Source organism: Elaeis guineensis, chromosome 9 (assembly GCF_000442705.2).
Source record: "Elaeis guineensis isolate ETL-2024a chromosome 9, EG11, whole genome shotgun sequence".
NCBI lineage: Eukaryota > Viridiplantae > Streptophyta > Magnoliopsida > Arecales > Arecaceae > Elaeis > Elaeis guineensis.
This window is the reverse complement of record NC_026001.2, coordinates 38,273,373-38,294,543: the sequence shown is the minus strand read 5'-3', so window position 1 is coordinate 38,294,543 and position 21,171 is coordinate 38,273,373.

Genomic DNA, 21,171 nt, shown 5'->3' with positions numbered 1-21,171 from the left:
GCTGAAGGACGAGGAGGCCACGAAGGAGCATCAGGCGGGTGACTCCAGCAAGCCCGTAGCTGAAAAAGGACCGAGTGAAGCTCAGCCATGTTCTCGAACTCCCTCCAGATACAAGCATGTCCGAACTCCTCTCTGAGCTCATAGGCAGAGAAGCCCAGACCGCAGAGTTCAGTGGAGCTCTCTCCTAGGAAATTCCACAGCTACGCCCCTCTCATGCTCCAAAAACTCAAATATGATGGAGATCAGGGAGTAGCTGCCAAGGCCCGAAAGGATGGCACATACATCGGGAAGTGCAAACCCTAACAAGTTCTGCCTCTATCATCGTGACCACGGCCACGACACGGGAGTGTATTCAGCTCCGAGATGAGATCAAGGAGCTCATCAGATGGGGTCGGCTCAATAGATTCATCCTATGTCGGCCTGAAGGTAGGAAAGATCGGTCGAGGGCCCTACCACAACCAGAGCCACCAAGAAGGGAAGAATAGCCTGAAGATTGGCCTCCAATCGAGATCATCAACACCCTCTCTGGAGGACCCTGATGGGATCAGCCAGTGGATCGGTCGGACCGCCCAAGCGGTAGAGGACTGAAGAATCTATAACCTTTACTGAAGAAGATGCCCAGGAGATTCAATTCCTCCATAATGATGCGGTCATAATTTCTTTAAATATTACTGACTATGATGTACGCCGCATTCTTGTTGATAATGAAAGCTCGATCGATATTTTATTTTACGATGCATTCTCAAAATATCCATTTTGAATGATCGATTAGGGCCGATAAACTCCCCATTGGTAGGGTTCACTGGCGATGCTATGCCAGTGGAAGGAGTAATAACTTTGACCGTAGTTGTAGGTCATTATCCAAAATAATTTAGAGTGCAAGTGGATTTCCTAGTAGTAAGGGTGCCGTCTGCCTACAACGCAATATTCGGCCGATCTGATCTCAATGCCCTCTGAGCTGTGGTATCGACCTATCATTTGAAATTAAAATTTTCTACAAACCAAGGGGTCAGAGGAGATCAAGTCCTGGCAAGACACTGCTACAACATAGCCTTACAAAGAAATGGTCAGTCCGACCCCTATTCAGTTGATGGATTAGACAGCCGCAACGACCTTGCTAAAGAACGGAGTGAGCCAATTGAAGATCTTGTCTCAATTCCTTTGAACGATGGGGATGAAGAGCATGTGGTGAAGATCAGCTCTCATCTGGGAGAAGAGGTACGGACACATCTCATCAATTTTCTACCAAAGAATGTGGATGTTTTCGTTTGGGTTCTGATGGACATGCCGGAGATTGATGCGAAAGTCATGGAACACCATCTAGCTGTTGATCCCAAACATCGATCGATGAAGAAAAAAATCTAAGGTCATGCACCGAAAAGGTAGAAGGCAATAGCTGAGGAAGTTGATAAACTCCTAAAAATTGGGTTCATTAGAGAAGTCAACTATCCGAATTGGGTCTCCAATGTGGTTCTCATCAAGAAGGCGAACGGCAAGTAGAGGATGTGTATAGACTTCAAAAAGCTGAACAAAGCCTACCCAAAGGATAGTTACCCTCTGCCCAGAATTGACCAATTAGTGGATGCAACCTCGGGCCATGAGCTTCTCACTTTCATGGATGCATTCTCCGGCTATAATCAAATCAGGATGGCACCAGAGGATGAAGAAAAGACTATTTTATCACTGACGTGGTCTTTACTGTTACAGGGTCATGCCTTTTGGCCTAAAAAATGTAGGAGCGATCTATCAATGGCTGGTGAATAAGATCTTCAAAGAGTAGATCAGTCGTAACATTGAGGTCTACGTGGACGACATGCTTGTAAAAAGTAAATCCTCAATGAACCACGTCGCCGACCTTGAGGAGACTTTCAGCGCCCTCCGAAAATACAAGATAAGCTAAACCCAACCAAGTGTGCTTTTGGAGTAACCTCAGAGAAATTCTTGGGGTTTATGGTATCAGGGCACGGGATCGAAGCAAATTTGGAAAAGATTCATGCCATCCAGAAAATGACCGCCCCGAAGTCAATAAAGAAAGTTCAGTGCCTTACTGGGAGAGTAACAGCTCTGAATCGCTTTGTCTCAAGATCGGCCGAACGGTGCCTACCTTTCTTTCAGACTCTCAAGCAGCCGAAGAACTTCTGTTGGATCACTAAATGTCAGCGAGCATTCAAAGAATTGAAGAACTACCTCGGCTCACCTCCACTATTGGCAAAGCCCGAACCTGAAAAGGAGTTGTTCCTGTACCTGGCGATCTCCCCTATGGCCCTCGTAGTAGTTCTGATTAAGGAAGAACCAAAAATTCAATGACCGATCTACTACATAAGTCGAGTACTGAGAGACGTTGAAACCAGGTACACTAAGTTAGAGAAACTAACATACGCCCTATTGATTGCAGCTCTAAGGCTCCGACCTTACTTTCAAGGGCACACTATAACACTGCTCACCGACCAGCCGATTAAGGCAGTTCTGCATCGAGCAGATGCTTCCGGAAGGATAGCAAAATGGACGATCGAGCTCATGAAATTTGACATCAACTATCGACCTTGGCCAACGATAAAAGCTCGATATTAGCAGACTTCATAGTGGAATGCACTATCCCGAAAGAAGCCGAACTTGAACGAGGTGAAGCTGACAACCCAGGGCTCCATCGAACTCCCCTGAGGAAAGAACAGATCTCCCTGATGGTTTTTGGGCCCTCCATGTGGATGGTTCCTCCAACATGTCAGGCGCGGGTGTGGGCTTGATCTTGATCAATCCGGAAGGAATTATCACAGAGTACGTGTTGCGCTTCAAATTTTCTGCGATAAAAAATGGAGCAGAATATGAAGCTCTGATTGCAGGACTGAAGATCGCCAAAGAATTAGAAGTAGATCAGCTCCAAGTCTATAGTGACTCCTAATTGGTGGTGGGATAAGTCAGCAGAAATTATGAAGCTCGGGAGGACAGTATGGCCAAGTATCTCGAAAAGGTAAAAGAGATGACCCTGCCTTTGGCAGCTTTGACATCAAGTAGATTCTAAGAGCAAAAAATACCAGGGCCGATCTTCCCTCCAAGTTGGCTACACTGGCTCGACTGAACTACCCAAGGAAGTCCTCTTCGAAGTTTTGAAATATCCAAGTACGGAAGAACCGCAGCTTGTAATAGAGATCAGCCATAAACCCAGCTGAATTGACCCACTGGTTACATACCTCAAAGATGGGGTTCTTCCTCATGGTGCAAAAGAAGCTCAGAAGCTTAGAAACCAGGCCTCTCGATATATTCTTTATGAGGGCAAGCTGTACAAGAGGTCATACTCTTTGCCCCTCTTGAAATATCTTCGGCCTTACGAAGTCGACTTTGCCTTATGGGAGGTATATGAAGGAGTCTACGAAAGTCACCTGAGGGCCAGATCTTTATCCCATAAACTACTCCGACAAGGTTATTACTGGCCTACAATGTACCACGACTCCATTAAATATGTCAAAAAGTATGATCGGTGTCAGAGATATGCGAATATCCAAAGACAGCCTCCGAACTTACACCTTTGAGTGCCCCATGGCTGTTTGTACAATGGAGAATGGATATCCTTGGACCTTTTCCCATGGCGTCCGGGCAATGAAAGTTCCTCCTGATGGCAATTGACTACTTCACCAAGTGGATCGAAGCCGAACCTTTGGCAAAAATCACAGAAGTTAAAGTGCAAGACTTCATCTAGAAGTCAATCATTTGTAGGTTCGGCTTACCCAGAACTCTCATTACTGATAATGGACGATAATTTGCTGGAGCAAGATTTGCTGAATTTTGTGAGAACATCTCTCATAACTTCACGTCAGTAGCCCATCCACAAGCAAATGGCGAAGCCGAAGTGACCAATAGGACTATGTTGCAAGGAATCAAGGCGAGACTTGAAAAAGCAAAAGAAACTTGGGCAGACGAGCTTTATCATGTGTTATGGGCATACTGAACTACCCAAAGACTACCCACGGGGGAGACCCCCTTTGCCTTAGCCTTCGGAATAGAAGCCGTTATCCCGATTGAACTCAAGCTTCCATCAACGCGAGTCATGGCATTTGACGAGTAGTGCAACTCATAGGATCTCAAGGCCAACCTCGGCTTGTTAGAAGAAAACGGGAGACAGCTCAAGCTCGGATGGCAGCCTACAAGCAAAAAGTAGTCCACTACTACAACTTCCGGGTCAAGAGCAAAGCCTTCAGAGCGGGGGACTTAGTACTTCGGCGAGCTGCTATTTCACAACCTCAGAACCAAGAGAAACTTGCCCCAAACTGGGAAGGCCCATATGAGGTCAGGGAGGTAGTCCGTCCTGGAACATACTATCTAAAAGAGCTCGGAGGAGCGAACCTTCCGCGACCATGGAATTCAAAAAATTTACGAATGTATTACCGATAACTTTATTTTAAATAAAAGTTTCATATTCGCATATCTTTTCTTTTGGCATGAGCTTATAACGACAGGGAGTAGCTCCTTCAGACAATCGAAACTAAGCGTGTCAGGAACAAGAGGAGAACCTCATCCCGACATAAATGAAGGCCCGATTATTAAGAGACCGGATAAGGAAAGAGGCCCTCGCAATGGCCCTTATGCGCCCCCACAGCCATGTTAGGAACAGGAGGAGAATCTCATCCTAACATGGGCAAAGTGAAGACCTGTTATTAAGAGACTGGATGGGGGGAGAGGTCCTCGCAATGGTCCTTATGCACTCCCACAGCCATATTAGGAATAGGAGGAGAACCTCATCCTAACACGAGCAAAATCAAAGACTCGGTTATTAAGAGACTGGATGGGGGGAGAGATCCTCGCAACGGCCCTTATGCACCCCCACAGCCATTTAGGAACAGGAGGAGAACCTCATCCTAACATGAGCAAAATCGAAGATCCGATTATTAAGAGATCGGATGGGGAGAGAGGCCCTCACAACGGCCCTTATGTACCCCCACAGCCATGTTAAGAACAGGAGGAGAACCTCATCCTAACATGAGCGAAGTCAAGACCTGATTATTAAGAGATCGGATGGGGAGAGAGGCCCTCGCAACGGCCCTTATGCGCCCCCACAGCCATGTTAGGAACAGGAGGAGAACCTCATCCTAACATGAGCAAAGTCGAAGATCCGATTATTAAGAGATCGGATGGGAGGAGAGGCCCTCGCAATGGCCCATATGTGCCCCCACAGTCTGTTAAGAACAGGAGAAAAATCTCATCCTAACATGAGCTAAAATTGACTTTGTGTCGGAATAGGAGGAGAACCTCGCCCTGACACAAATGAAGACCTGATCGTTTAAGATTAGATGAAAGAAAAGCCTCCTCAACGGCTCCTCTACACCCTTACAACCTCGTTAGGAGCAAAGGGAAAATCCTTGCCTAAACATAAAAAAAAAAGGAGAGAGAAAAGGGAAAGCGACGAGTATGCCAAAGAAAGGGAAAAACAAACTACATCTAAGACACAAGGGACCTCGTCTCAATGAGGAAGAAAACTCTTATCAAAAATCCTCAGTCTCTAAGGGGAAACCCAACACTAGTAAAAGAAAATAGACTTCCTCAAAGTAACAGAAGTTCGGACCCCATGCTCGAACATCGGGAGAAAGCGTCAAATTCGAATGGCTTTGAAAAGACTTTCAGTCATGAACAAAAAGGATGAATCAATGCGGCGATGACCAGGAACCTTCAAACAACATCGACATCGAATAAGACAAAAGACAAGAGAAGCTCGGTAAATGATAATTCAGAGCAAGAATAGATAAGGTAATGAGAAAATTTCTTTTTATTTCATTAGTAAAGAGAGCACTACAAAAGCCTTTGAAGGCAAAAAAAAAAAAATAACAAGAAAAGAAAAGAATACATGGAACAAAAGATAAAAGAAGCTCTAAAGAAGTTCGGTTTCTTCTGACTTCGAACTCTCGGTTCCAGCCATTATTAGGGATTGCTTTAAGTTCTCAACTTCTTCTTCCAGTTCCTTCTTTCTTAACAGCATCTCCCGATACATTTGGTGAAATCGTTGACTTTCGCCCTCTGATTCCTGAAGTCTCTTCCTCAGAACTTCGAACTCCACTTCTGCATCCTTGACCGCCTGCTGCTATAGGTCAGCTGAATTTTCAACCGCTGTAGTTCGACTTTCTCCTTCCCAAGGGCTACGGACAGTTCTTCCATGGTTCCCCTCAAGGATCAGAGCTCGTCGAAGCCTTGAATCGAAATGGCCTGGGCTCTTTCGGACAACTACTTCTGAAGGCAAGCAACCTCATCGATCACCATCTTGAGCCTCCTTCTGTAGTTGTCTATTTGCCCGCACCAGCCGACTTGGTAAGTGTTGTAATTCATCTCGGCATTCTGTAGCTGCTTTGAAGGTTGAAAAATTTCTTCGACCAATCCCAGTCGTAGTCAGCTGAGTTGGAAGCCAGGACGAGCTCCCTTTCAATTGGCCGATCTTCTCTCGTGCAGCCACTAACTCGACCTCGAGGGAGCTGATCTTGGAGGCCTGAGTCCAAGATCGATCACTGGTGCATTTCTGGAGTTCCTCAAGCTCCTTCTCGAATTTGGCTTCTTTCAGCTGTAGTCCATGAAGTCCTTTTTGTGGAGGTTCCAAAGGTGAGTAACCTCCACAGTGGCTTTCGAATGGCTCTCCCTCAGCCTGTGAAGTTCGTCGTCCATCTTCTTTAATTTCTTCGTTAGGTGTCGAACTTTCCTTCTCAGATCCTAGATCATAGACTTCAAAGGAATCCCCTGTGGTAGGGGAAGAGCTTCGGCAGGGCACTGTTATCGAAAAACAAGAGTGTCACAATGCAAATCATTGCAAAAAAAAAAAAAGGGAAAAAAGAAGTAGAAGAAGAAAAAGGAGCTCTCTGTAAAGAGGAATCCGATTTCATTGATTGAATAATTCTTAAGTACAAGAGAAAGAGAAAAAAAGTTGTAACAAAGGAAAAGTATAAAATTAGAGGTCTCGGACCTCTGGAGCAGAAGTGGAGGAGCTCGGCGCACCCGAAAGGTTGGTCACGGCAGCTGCGGTAGTTGAAGAAGTCCCAGCTGGAGGAAGACCGACAGCAGCTTCGGAAGGTCCGGCTTCATCGTCGACGCTTCATCCAGGAAGCTGAGGTCGAGCTTGGAAAACTTTCCGACCACCTTCTCCTGGCAAAGCTTGAAGCCTTTGACAAAGGCGGCCTGGCCGAACTTGATATTTAGATCCTTCATCTCAGAGGAGGTCTTGAACTCCTCCACTACTTGGGCCCTTGCCTCCGAGACTAGGGTCAGGATCTGCTCCTTCAGCTTGGAGACCTCGGCCTCCACCTTCCTTCTTTCCTCCTTCAAAGTAGCCTTCAGATCCGTCGAAGTTTGTTCCTCCTTCTAAAGTGCCTCTTGGAGACTCGTGACTTCGGCGACCTTCTCTTTTAGATAGGTAGCCTCAGCCTGGCAACCTTCCTCCGCCTGGGCTGCTTCCTTCTTTGCATTTTTCATTGCCTCGATGTTGGCGATGAGCTGATGTCCAATCTGCAAGAGCGGCTAGGAAGTCAATATGAAAGCTAAGGAATGAACTAAGTGAAGAAGTGAAAAGAAGAAAAAAGTAAATCGACCTACCTCAAGAAAGGATCCCAGAGAGTCCCAAACCCACTGTTCAGGATTGCATGGACGATCCTATGGACGATCTCGGGCAAAACGCACCCGTCGACCAATCTTTTTATTAAATCCCTGTTGTTGAAGGGATTCTCCCTCGGATCCTCTTCGGAGCCATTGGACCCTTCGATGGCAGCCCTACTGCTGCTGATCTTGTGGGCCACCGTCTTCTTCCTTCTCTTCCTTTCGGCCCCCGGCACCTCCTCAGGATGAGACTCTGGAGTGGGAACCTCGACTGGAGGGCTTCTTGAAGAAGCTCGGGGGACTGCGGGCTCGACGTCGGAGGGGGCATCAATGACAATGGCTGCTTGGGCAAGCATGGTCGAGCTTGTCTCCTCTACCCTCGCCTTCTTCATCGACCCAGAAGTTGCGGCACCTTTCCTCTTGTGGGCCTTGAGATCCTTGGCTAATATCTGAGCTGCATCTGCATCCATATCTGCAATGAAAAAAGATCAGCACAGCTTAGAAACAGAATAAGAGAAAGAGGAAGCAGCGAACGACTTGAGAAAGAAATGATATTGGCAGGGTTGAAAGGGCTCAGGCTGACATTGAGTAAAAGTTGCTCCTTCAGAAGGTCGTGGAGGAGAGGAGCTGGATAAGTCTTAAGTTTATTGGAGGCTTCAAGGTCATCCTTTTCCAAGCTGGAAGCCCGACAGACGGAGTCCCTCAGGGAGCCCCAGGGGGGCAACCCCAGCATCAGGGGCGGGCATCGGACGTAGAAGTACCTCTCCTTCCAGTTGTGGATAGAAGAGGGGGCACCTTTCAGCAACTCCTTTCTATCGAACTGGGGGGAGAAGTACCACCAGTCTTTTGCCGAAGGGTGACGCTTAAAGGTATAAAAGTTTCTAAACAAGGGAAGAGTTGGCCGGACTTCAGCTAAATGACAAAGGGAAAGAAATCCTATCAGAAACCTAAAGGAGTTCGGCGCTACAGAAACTAGAGAAATGTTTAAAAAGTGAAAAAGAGCAACAACAAAAGGTGGGAGTGAAAGTCGAAGCCCAGTGCGGAAGGCTTCCTGGTATAAACAAAAGCGGCCAGGAGGAGGGGGGCGCTAGCCCGGTCAGTTGGCCCAGAAAGCTTAAGCTCATACTCCGGAGGAACCTCATACTGAATCCTAATCAGCGAGAGTTCGTCCGAGGTCAAAGAGCTGGGAATGATGTCTGGTACAAAGATCGGATGAGGTTCGATCCTAAGTATGGGTTCATCTATAGTACAGGGATTTTGGGGGGCTGGAGCTGACGAACTTCTAGAACTGCTAGAGAAGGAAGTATTAGAGGATATTTTGAATCAAATGAAAATCCCAAAAAATCTCAAAAAAATTGAAAAAAATAGGAAACAAGGCACTCGCAGAAAAATCGAATGGGCGAAATACAGAGGAAGAAAAATAAAGAACGGCAAGAAAAAGAAGGGTTCCAGAACTAACCTAGGCTGGTCCGAGAGGTGCAGGAGGGCAGCGAAGGCGATGGAGGTCGACATGAAGGGCGCCTAAGATCGAGAGGGATGCTGGAAGAGGACGAAGCTCTCGAGAAGAAGAGGGGATCGAAGAAAAATCTCAGGCAAGGTGAAACCCCTGAAGGAGGGGGATGGGTTTAAATAGACCTCAGGGTCCGGCGCAATAATGATTGCAGATCTCCTTTGGTCGATCTACAACCGACGCATGTCTCACTCATCGTGGCAGATGGCTGACGACTGACAGAATCATTATTATACCATACCTGGGGCAATGCTCTAGCGAAAATTCTAAAAAAATCTTTTCAGGTCATCTCGATTTGAAAAGACTCCAGCACCGGCGCGCCAAATGCCAAAATATTTGGAAACAATCGAGTATGAAAATCAAGGGGGGCAACTTCGGCTGTGAAAATTTTTTTGTACTTCCTTCATTTGAAACCCGAACTGGAAGTAGGGGGACTAGTATTGGGTATACAATAACCCCAATCGAAGTTCGTAAGAGGCCAACCCTCCTAGGATCCTTCCAGCTTCCGACCTTGTGCGGTATCTTTCTGAAATCCTCCAGCAGTCGACCTTCCACAGTGTCCTCCAGATTCCTCCAACGGACGAACTCCTACCGTACCCTCCGAACTTGTCCAATAATGAGCTCCTTTAGTCATCTATCGAACTGCTCCAAATGCTCTCTGGGCTTCACTATCAGTCGATTTTCTACAGTGATCGACTACTCTTCGAATCTCTTCCAGACTTCATCCTATCATGATCAACTTTACTCCGAGCTTCTTTCGGACTTCGTCAATGTCTGAGCTTCTTCAGCAGTAGGACTTCTACAGTAACCAAACTCTGTCCAGTTTCTACAATAAGTGAATTCCATCCGAACTTCTATTGCAAGCGAACTTCAGCCGAGCTTCTACAATAAGCGATCTCCATCCGAGCTTCTATAGTAAGCAGCCTCCTTTCGGACTTCTGCAAGAATCGGACTCGGTCCGAACTTCTACAGCAGATGGATTCCAGACAAACTTCCACAACGGACGGGCTCCAGCAGTCAGATTTCTACAATGACTGACTGTCTCTGGTGTCTTCCGTACCTCTCCAGCCATCAACCTTCAACAGCACCAACCGGACTTCAACAGTGCCAACCAGACCCCTCCAATGGATAAATTTCCTCCGGACCCCTACAGTGGTCGACCTTCCATAGTGTCCTCCAGAATCCTCCAGCGGACGAACTTCCACAATGCCTTCTGGACTCTTCTATCGGTCAACCTTCTATAGCGCCTTCCAATTCTGCTATTGATCAATCTTCTGTCGAATTCCTCATGCAACCAAACCTCTACAGCGGACAGTCTTCAGACAAGCTTCTACATCAAACAAATTTCAGACAAACTTCTCTAGCAATCAGACTCCAGTCGGATTCCTCCAACAGAAAGTTTCCATCCATCTTCTACAGTAGATGACTTCTGTCTACAGCATCAACGCCTAAGGCACCCAACAACAGTTAACCCATCAGCAACCTCGAAAACATCTGAGCTTCTCTTAGATTCCTGAGATAGAGAGCTATTCCGCTCCACCAGACGTCCCAACCGAGCTTCAGCCATCCGATCCGAACTCTCCGGCAAGTCGCGACAATGGACACCACTCACTCTCTGTAACAAACTCCATGTGGCCCTACCACTCTCTGGCAAGTCACGACAACGGACACGACTACTCTCCGTAACAAACTCCACGTGGCTCCGAACAGCCCACTACCAGGCAATTATGGACGTCACTGTCAATCGGTTATGCTCTCCTATCTATAAAAGAGACCCCCCAGATACGTTCTCCTAAAAGCTCTAAGCACTATCTCTAAACTTTACTAAAATTTTATTCGAGTGCTCCATTTCTGTTGAAGCAGAGTACTGACTTGAGCATCAGAGGATCTTGCCGGAGCACCCCCAACTCTGATTTAGACTTTCCTTGCAGGTCCCGATGGCGGTCGTGATTCCCTCGACTCCAGCTTCTCCGGCATCGACGAAATTCTGCACCAACAGGATCAAATGCCTTAAAGCAGAAGGACTCTGCTAAGGCACCGCCCCATCTGATTTCTCTCCTCATTTTATTGCACAAAATCACTGAGGGATTCAGATGTGGTGAGTGTAAGGGATAAGGTTGTTGTCACCTAAGTCATTCCTCTCTGATTCAAATTTGAATGCTTTAAATTCGAATCCAAATTCAAATCTAAATTTGAATTCAGATATAACCACCTCCTTCTTATCCTTATCATCTCAAATTAAATTTGAACTCTTCAAATTCAGATGAGCTTTATCCCAATCCTCTCTCCTAATCCACAAGGTGGCACCCCTTTTGATCTCATCCATTTGGGGTGTCCCATTTAATCTCTTTCGAATATTTCATGTAGAAAAGTGGGGCACCAACATCCTTTAATTCTTCTATGATGGAAGGCTTCAAGGACTCCAACTCTTATTGTCCTAATGAGCTTGTTTAGATTTGGTTAGACCTTATCTAATAGGAAATCCAAATCAAGTAGGAGAGAATGGGTTTAACCATAAGCTAGCATAGCTTCCTTAAATCCAAAGTTAGAACTTAATTAATTAAAATCCAATCAGACTATACTTAGCCCAATTATGTAATCCTAGATCAAAATCTTTGTTTGTGTGACCCCATAGGTTCAATTCAGTCTAATAGTGAGATATATTACGATCTCTATCAGTAACATCATTGAAACTCTTTTCGATGGATCGAAACTCTTTTCGATGGATGGTAGTGAGTTATATTGTGATCCCATCTTGGTCATGCTCAGTATCCTTATTTCTAACAAGCACTTGCACTCTCACTCTGATATTTTTATACTGTAGATTCAAGACTCATCTATCCTAGGAAAGTGATTGTGCATCAATCTCTTCAGATCAAATACCATCCTCATGATGATCCTACAATTGGAAGTAATTTATGAATTAATTATAATGACACATATCTCAAATTCTCAACTCTCGAGAATATGTGTCATTATACCCATTTACTCAATAGACAATTCAGAGATACTTAATAACATGGATTTGAATAGAAATAAACCTAACTTTATTAATTTATAAGTCAATATTACAAAATATGTCCTAAAAGGGTTTTACAAGTGTCGGCCAATCTAACTTCTAAGGTATATATCTAACACATGACTTACCAGTTTGATGATCAACGATGATGGAAGACACTAAAATCAAAGTAGCACTGAAGGAAAAATATAGAGCATTCAAAACTACATCCAAATCTAGCAATTATCCCACCAAAAATTATGATTTCAAGAGTCAAAAGGATGGAAAGAAGGGTTGAGCGGAATATTGGAGACTATTTACATCATTCCAGTGATGCTTCGGTGGCTTTCTCTGGCGAACACAATGATGGCAAACAAGATGAAACCAAAAGAAATAAAACTTGATGAATGTTTGGAAGTGGGGATCAAAATCAACATGGATGTTGAAGGAAGGACTCACTGTGGCTTTAAATAGAGTTAGAATCAAAGCTTAGGAGGTCATTGGAAATCAAAATCTCCTCAAACTCAACTTCCAATCGAGGTTGAAGATGAATGCTAATCAGTCTCGTGATTCTTCTCAACACATGTAGAGCATGTGCTCGATTTTTTTCTTTATTGTAGGCCTACTTTAGAAATTATGCATATCTAATTTGGGGTCTCTATTGGGCTAGGATATTACATTCTTCTCTCTAAAAGAAATTTCTTCCTCAAAATTTTTCTTGCTCAAGTCTTAAAAAATTTAAGATTACTTCTTCATGAAGTCATTCTCTAATTCTAAAAATAAGTCTTTCATCATATTATTTTTCAAATCAAATTATTGTTTAGGCTAGCTTAAAAATAATTCAAATCACTATGCTTTCACTATACACTGATTCAAATCCATCAATCATTGATGTCAAATATAAATTTCTAAGTTATATCACGATCAATATAAATTATCATCCCCAATATACATCGAACACATCCAATTTCAAATTAACCCTTGAGTTTGTTTACATATTCAAAATTATTATATAGGTTTACTATAATTCAATATGAATTGAATCTTATTTCTCTTATCAATTCAATTAGATAATTCCAAAACAAAATTTGGTAAGTATAATCAATAAGAAAAGCCTTTTGATGTTCCATCAAATTAAGACTTAAATCAAAATATATAAATAAAATTGACTCAATCATCTTTCTTGGAGTTTATTTTATCAAGATCTTTAACATCTATCAAATACTTTCAACAATAACCATGTAAACTTTTCAAAATCAAATTCTCCATGCCATACTAGATTTTAACACCGACCTTAATAACAGTAATGAAGAAACTCTAGGTTTGTTCTAAAATCAAAATTTTAAATTATAATTTCACATGTGTTCCAAAATCTTGAATAGATATAAATAAGATGTTTTATTTTGATTCAAAGATAGCAATCAAGGATTTCACTAACAATGATAGAAAATTCTTTGATCAACTTAGATTCATAATATTTGAATTGAAGTTTTATTTGTACCATATAATCTTCGATAGACATAAATAAGATCTATTATTTAGATCCAAAGATGATGTTGGGTGTAAAATACCCTCAGCCGAAGTTCTTGACAGGATTGACCCTCCCAGGACTCCTCCGGCTTTTGACTGCAAATGGTATCTCTCCGGACTTCTCCAACAGTCGGATTTCCACAGTGCTAACTGAATTCCCCCGACGGACGAACTCCCACTGCACCACCCGAGCTCCTTCAACATGAGTTCCCCCAGTCATGTATTAAGCCCCCCAAGTGCTCACTGAGCTCCACCGCCAGCCGACCTTCTACGACTATCAGCTGTTCTCCGAATCCCTTCCAGACTTCTTCCAGCTAGGTTCAACTCCAATCCGAACTACCCCAAACTTCATCAATGGCTAAACTTCACCAACGGCAGATTCCTACAACTATCAGATTTCATCCGGACTCCTACGGGTGCCAGACTATAGGAACCAGATCTAGGGTTTCAGGGTTAGATCTTGAAACTTTTTCAAGATCATACTGTGGAAGACTAAAATAAATCAAAATTATTTTCTAAAATCAGAGAATTCCTAGATCTAAGATCCTATTACATGATTATTACATAGCTTTAAATCAAAATTAAAATATATAAATATAGCATGAACTACATGTTGATCATATCAACATGTTTCTATACTACATCTAATGTATGTATTAAACAATAGATCAGATCTATTACCTTGCAAGTTAGATGTTCAAACCTTACTGATCTGGGCTTGAGGATGATGTTGCAAGCCACACACTGTCCAACCTCTAGGAGTCATCCACACGAGCCCACGAATCTCGATCAGAAGTCCTGCTTCAGAAAATCAGCACAGTATGCTAGTACTGCGCTGATCCTTCTTTGATGGTTGATCAGGTGCCTCCTTCTTCTTGATTTGGACTCTTCCAAAGATGAAAAGTAGAAGGGAGTTTCATATCTGAGATGCTCTCAGGAAACTCAAGATGGATGGAGGAAAGATATGAAAACAAACAACCCTAGAAGAAGACCCTCTTCTTCTTCTCGTTTCTCTCTCTAGACACCCTAACTTGTGTCTTTTATATCTCCACGACCCAAAGGTCTTTCTCTCTGATTTTTGGATCGATCAAAGGTATCTCAAATCTCTATCTTCTTCAAAAATTTCATAAAAAATCATCTTATATAGAGAGATATGATAGAGTCCTTGTCTAGGTCAAATACCTAGTCAAGGCTTATCCAAACATGGCAAGTTAAGGGGCGCCCAACTCTTGAGCACCTCCTCCATATTTTCATGCATGGATCACCAGAAAAGGGTGCACAATATATACCCTAAAATCTATAAAATTCAAAAAAAATTTGGATAAATTCGGTGCAAAATTGAAAGAATTTTGGATTTCTAAAACTCTATCTCATAGAATTCGAAATCCAAACTTATTCATTTTTTATTTGATCCAAACCACCTTCCATGTAAGAAAGAAGAGAGGAGACCTTTTGTGAACGTGGGAGAGACCTAGGAGAGGGCTTTTGTCACACAAAATAAGAGGAGATTGGCGTTGAATGAGTGAGAGGGCGTGGGGAAGGCTTATGTGGTGCAAGGTGGAATCCTAGTCTTACTAGGATTCTATCTTATGACTTGTTTTAATTTGGTTTCTCAAACCAAATCAAACTAAAATTAGATCAACCCAATTAAAATAGGTCTTAACCCAATTAAAATCTAATTTAATCAGATTAAATTAGTTTTAAATCTGATTTAATTTTCTAATCAAATTAGAAATTAGATTGACCCAAGTCCTAGTTGAACTAGGACTAATTTTTTCTTGCACTTGGCTTATCCAATAAACCAATTGGACTTGATCCAATCAAGCCCAAACCAAATCTAATTAAATTATATTTAATTAGACTTAATCTCAGCCCATTGGCTTAATCAAATTAAGCCAATTAGCAATCAAATTGCTAATCGATACTCCTGCAATACTTGCACTAGGTTAAATGTCAATCGTATTGATCATTTAATCCTAGAACGATTCTTAATCATTGATCAACCATCCGATCAGATCATGAACTCTAATGTGTGTGACCTCATAGGTCCGAACCTAAGCCGGTAGTATAGAAATAAATTTCTATACCAATCGAAGTGACCATCTAGCAATGGTACCCGACGACCGGATAGGTCGAATGTGTAGAACAACATCCTTAGAACCCATGCGGATATAGTTTTCATATAATTCATCCCCTTAACCAAAATAATCATAGGACACCCCAGAGTTCAACTGTCAACTCTGATCAGGTTGTCCACATTGTATTTCAAAATATCAAATCCATCTGATGGATTACCCTGACCAAGGTTTTGCTAAATTAAAATACAGCGACTCATTCTTCTCCAACTCTTGGAGTGGTCAATCCTATCTCGATCACACTCTGACTTCGCAAGTACTTGACTGTGCCCAGAAGTCTTCCATCTCTGAATTAAAAATTCAGTTAGTCCAGTACCAAAGCACAGTGAGTTGCTTGCAAGTCACTGAGGCGATCTCAGGTCTAAGGGACACTTATATTTATATCCCATCAAAGACATTCTCGACAGTAGAATGCTCTGGAGTTGGTCACATTCAATGATGATGTACCCTTATATCTCACCTGTATGCCATACCAGTGTCTCCACACTCCTTGGTTAAGAGGACAACCAACCCATATGGCCTACATCGACCTATGCTTGATAGAAGCTGTCATCCTTATTAACAGCTTATCATTTGGTCGTGAACAATTTTAAGGACTAATCGATAAATCTCTCTTTATCGAACTTAAATAGTCCTAAGGACTTCATCATAACAACAGAGTTCATTAGAAGATGAAAACTTATGATGAAGATGCCAAATATATTTTATTTATTAATAAATCAATTATAATACTTGGTTGCTCAACCGTCAACAGCTTGACGATTGGCTTTTTGGGACACATTTCCCAACAACTCCTACTTGTCCTAAAGCCACTCGGCACAGTATCTAATACCCATCTTCGACTTGTGGTTGTCGAACTCCTTTATCGCCAGGGCTTTAGTGAAGGGGTCGGTCAGGTTCTCATTTTCTTCGATCTTCTGAAGGTCGACGTCACCTCGATCCATGATCTCCCAGACCAAGTGGAAGCGGCGCAAGATGTGCTTCATCCGCTGATGTGCTTTGGGTTCCTTCGCCTGAGCTATGGCACCAGTGCTGTCGCAGTAGAGCAGGACCGGACCATCGAGGGAGGGTGCTACTCCGAGCTCGTTGATGAATTTTCTCAGCCACACAGCTTCCTTCGCAGCATCCGATGCTGCTATGTACTCTGCTTCACAAACAGAGTCCGCCACAGTATGTTGCTTGGAACTCTTCCAGCAGATGGCTCCATCATTCAGAGTAAAGATATAACCCGACACGCTCCTGCTGTCATCATGGTCAGATTGAAAGCTAGAGTCTGTGAACCCCACAAGTTTCAAATCTGACTCGCCATAAACCAACCATTGGTCCTTAGTATTTCTCAAATACTTAAGGATGGCTTTAACCACTTTCAAGTGATTTTCTCCAGGATCAGATTGGTATCTACTCACTACTCCTAGTGAGTATGCCACATCTGGTCTTGTACATGTCATGGCATACATGATAGATCCCACGGCTGAAGCATATGGGATTCTACTCTTACGCTCTCTCTCTTCTGGAGTTGTCGGACAATCATTCTTAGAGAGAGAAATTCCTTGGCCTATCGGTAGGTAGCCCTTCTTGAAATTCTCCATGCTGAACCTCTTCAGCACAATGTCTATGTACATGGACTAGGATAACCCAAGCATCCTTTTAGATCTATCCCTATAGATCTTCATCCCTAGGATGTAGGATGCTTCACCCAAGTCCTTCATGGAGAACTGTGATGACAACCAAATTTTTATTCCCTGTAGTGTGGGGATGACATTCTCAATTAAGAGAATGTCATCCACGTACAAGACAAGGAATACCACAACTGGACCATTTGCCCATTTATAGATGCAGGGCTCTTCTCCATTCTTAATGAAGCCATACGTTTTGATCACCTTATCAAAATGCATGTTCCAACTCTGAGAAGCTTGCTTCAATCCATAAATGGATCTCTGAAGCTTGCACACCTTGGACTCATCTGTGGATGTAAACCCCTCAGGTTGTATCATATACACCTCTTCGTCAGCTCTCCATTCAGGAAAGCTGTCTTTACATCCATCTGCCAGATCTCATAATCCAGATGGGCAGCTATTGCAAGAATTATCCGAATGGATTTGAGCATTGCCACAGGGGAAAATATCTCATCATAGTCAATACCATAACGTTGACGATACCCCTTGGCGACCAGACGGACTTTATAGGTCTCCACCTTTCCGTCTGTGCCCCTCTTCCTTTTGAAGACCCATTTACATCCAATGGGTTTAACCCCTTCAGGTGGGTCAACCAATGTCCATACATCATTGACCTTCATGGACTCCATTTCGAATTTCATGGCTTCAAGCCATTTCTCGGAATCAGGTCTCTGCATTGCATCCATATAGGTGATCGGATCCTCATTATTCTCATCAAGTTCGATGGGATCACCGTCCCGAACCAAGAAATCGTAGTATCTATCCGGCTGATGCGGTACTCTATCGGATCGCCTTAATGGTGCAGGTACATTGGGCTTCGGATCTGATCTAATCATATCCGACTCAGGTTCAGCTATTGGTGTCAGTCCTTCTACCTGTTGAATTTCATCAAGTTCAACCTTAGAGGCAATGGTTCCTTCACCAAGGAACTCTTTTTCTAAAAAGATTGCCTTAAGACTGACGAACACCTTTTGTTCATCAGCATGGTAGAAAAAATATCCTTTTGTCTCTTTGGGGTACCCTATGAATGAGCATTTGTCAGACCTAGGTCCAAGTTTGTCTGTGACTAATCGTTTGACATAGGCCGGGCACCCCCAGACCCTAAGGTGTGAAAGTACTGGCTTACGCCCTGTCCATATCTCATATGGAGTCTTAATTACAGACTTACTTGGAATCCTATTTAATAGATAACAGGTCGATTCGAGTGCATATCCCCAGAAGGATATCGGCAAGCTAGTAAAACCCATCATGGATCGGATCATGTCTAACAGAGTCCGATTCCTCCTTTCAGACACACCATTATGCTGTGGTGTTCCTGGAGGAGTCCATTGGGAGAGAATCCCATTCTCTCCTAGATATATGAGAAATTCACTAGAAAGGTATTCTCTTCCTCGTCAGATCAAAGAGTTTTAATACTCTTCCCGTTTATTTTTCTACTTCACTTCGGAATCGTTTGAACATTTCAAATGAATCGACTTATATTTCATCAGATAGACATATCCATATCTGGATAGGTCATCCGTGAAAGTTATGAAGTAGAAATATCCACCTCTAGCACTGGTGCTCATGGGCCCGCATACATTAGTATGTACTAGGCCCAAGAGCTTAGTAGCTCTCTCACCTTTTTCAGTAAAAGGTGACTTGGTCATTTTACCAAAAAGATAGGACTCACAGGTTGGAAGTGATTCACAATCACTGACTTCGAGGATTCCCTCTTGAGTCAACCTGTTTATTCTGTTCTTGTTTATATGACCTAGCCTACAGTGCCAAAAGTAGATATCTGACACACTATCTAATCTAGGGTGCTTGCCAGTAGAATAGACTCTTATCAGGCTTGATCATTTTGGTCTGGCTCTACACAGATGTCCCAGCCTGAACTTGCACCTTCTTGACTTTCTTCTTCTTGTTCTTCTTTCCTTTCTTAAAAGGTCGAGAACCAGAAGACGAACCTCCCACTAAGTTCACCGACTCGTTGTGAAGTTGGTGATCCTTCTCAAAGTTCTGAAGCAACCCTAGTAACCTGTGGTAGTTCTCTTCAGGCTTTGTCATTCTATAATGAGTGAGGAATGGAAGATAAGACTTGGGCAGCGAGTTCAGTATTGCATCTTTCCCAAGCTGCTCATGCAAGGGAAAGCCGAGCTTGCTCAATCATTCCATCAGCTCGATCATGTACAATACATGATTAGTGACAGAGGCACCATCCCGCATTTTGGCGTTGAAGATGGCACAACTACTCTTGTGCCTCTCCACGTCATCGGGTGTGCCAAAGTCATCCTCCAACACTTGAAGTATGTCCTTTGGCTAAGCCGTCTCGAATCTGTGACTGAACTCATCACTCATGGCAGCCAGCATGATACAGCGCACCATGGTCCGATCACTGAGCCACTTCTGGTAAGTGTCTCTGACTGTTCCACGTGCATTGACAGCTGGCTCCTCAAGTGTAGGATCCATTATCACATATAGGATCCGTTCATGCTCTAGGACTATCTTCAACTTTCGATACCAGCTATCGAAGTTGGGTCCCACCAACTTATCATTGTCCAACAATGATCGGAGTGATAGGGAAGTGGCCATATTTGCACAAAGGAGAACCATAACCTAATTAGTAATTGATTCATTAAACCTAAAGATTTGGACTTTAATCAAAAGGTTTCCCCACTATTTTATTCGAATTGGTAGCCTCTACCTCTAATTCGAGAAATTATCCTAATTTCTTAGTGGGTACTAGAATCCACTTAGACTGCACACAAGTCCAACTTTGGTTGGCCAACCCATGTACATCTAAGGGTAGGTTCATAACCAATTGTTTCTCTAAACAATTTCTAGTAATTTTAATTTTGCCCCAGAAACCTAATCAGTAGGCTTTGAACTCCACTGTAAGGATCCGGTTAGGTCTAACCATTAACATGATCATACTTGGTGTATCTAACCAACGAATGATTAAGCCCAACTTTGGTTGGCCACCTAACCACCATTAGAGAGACACTTCCAAGTCGTCATATGATGAGTGATAATTTTATTAGTCAATAAGCACCAGGCCTTTGGGTCTGCAATGATTATTGAGTTAATGGACTCATTATCAAACACCTTAATGGGAGGCTATGACTCAGTTATCTCCATAACTTTATCATTTTAAGGACCTAATAATTTTAGAAGATTTAAATAATATAGAGGATGAGGTCAGATGAACCAGCTTATCATGATCCTCCCACTGGCTTCACCAAGTCAGCTTAAGGGAGACCATTAAAAGGGCTGGTCTAGGAGCACCTAAATCAGTCACACTGATTTACCTAGCTGACATGGGTCAGCTCGAATAGTCAAGTGATCCGATCAAAACATAATTTCATCAAGAGGCCAGGTAAGTTCGATCAGTGGGAGGGTCTGCCAAAGCTTGCCTTAGACACCATCAAAAATGGCCAGGTAAGCGGCTCCCAATTAAAAACCACTAGTCTGGTTTACCTTAGACACCAACTGGTTTAATTAGTTTTGATTAGATCAACCTAACAGTTCGTGCTAGACTGCTTAGCCAAGAATCAAGTCTATTTGGTTCTCGTTAAAGATATGGACTTGACCAACTACAACTATTGTAATTGATCTAGAGAATCCTTGACCTAATCTAAGACAACAATTGATTAGATTTAGTCAATTCTCTAATTAAGTCCATCTTCAATCTAACCATAGGTCTAACCCAATTAATGGACCTAATTCCCACTAACCCATTAACCCAATGTGTTATGGTTTGTGTCTTAGGTTCTTCAATTC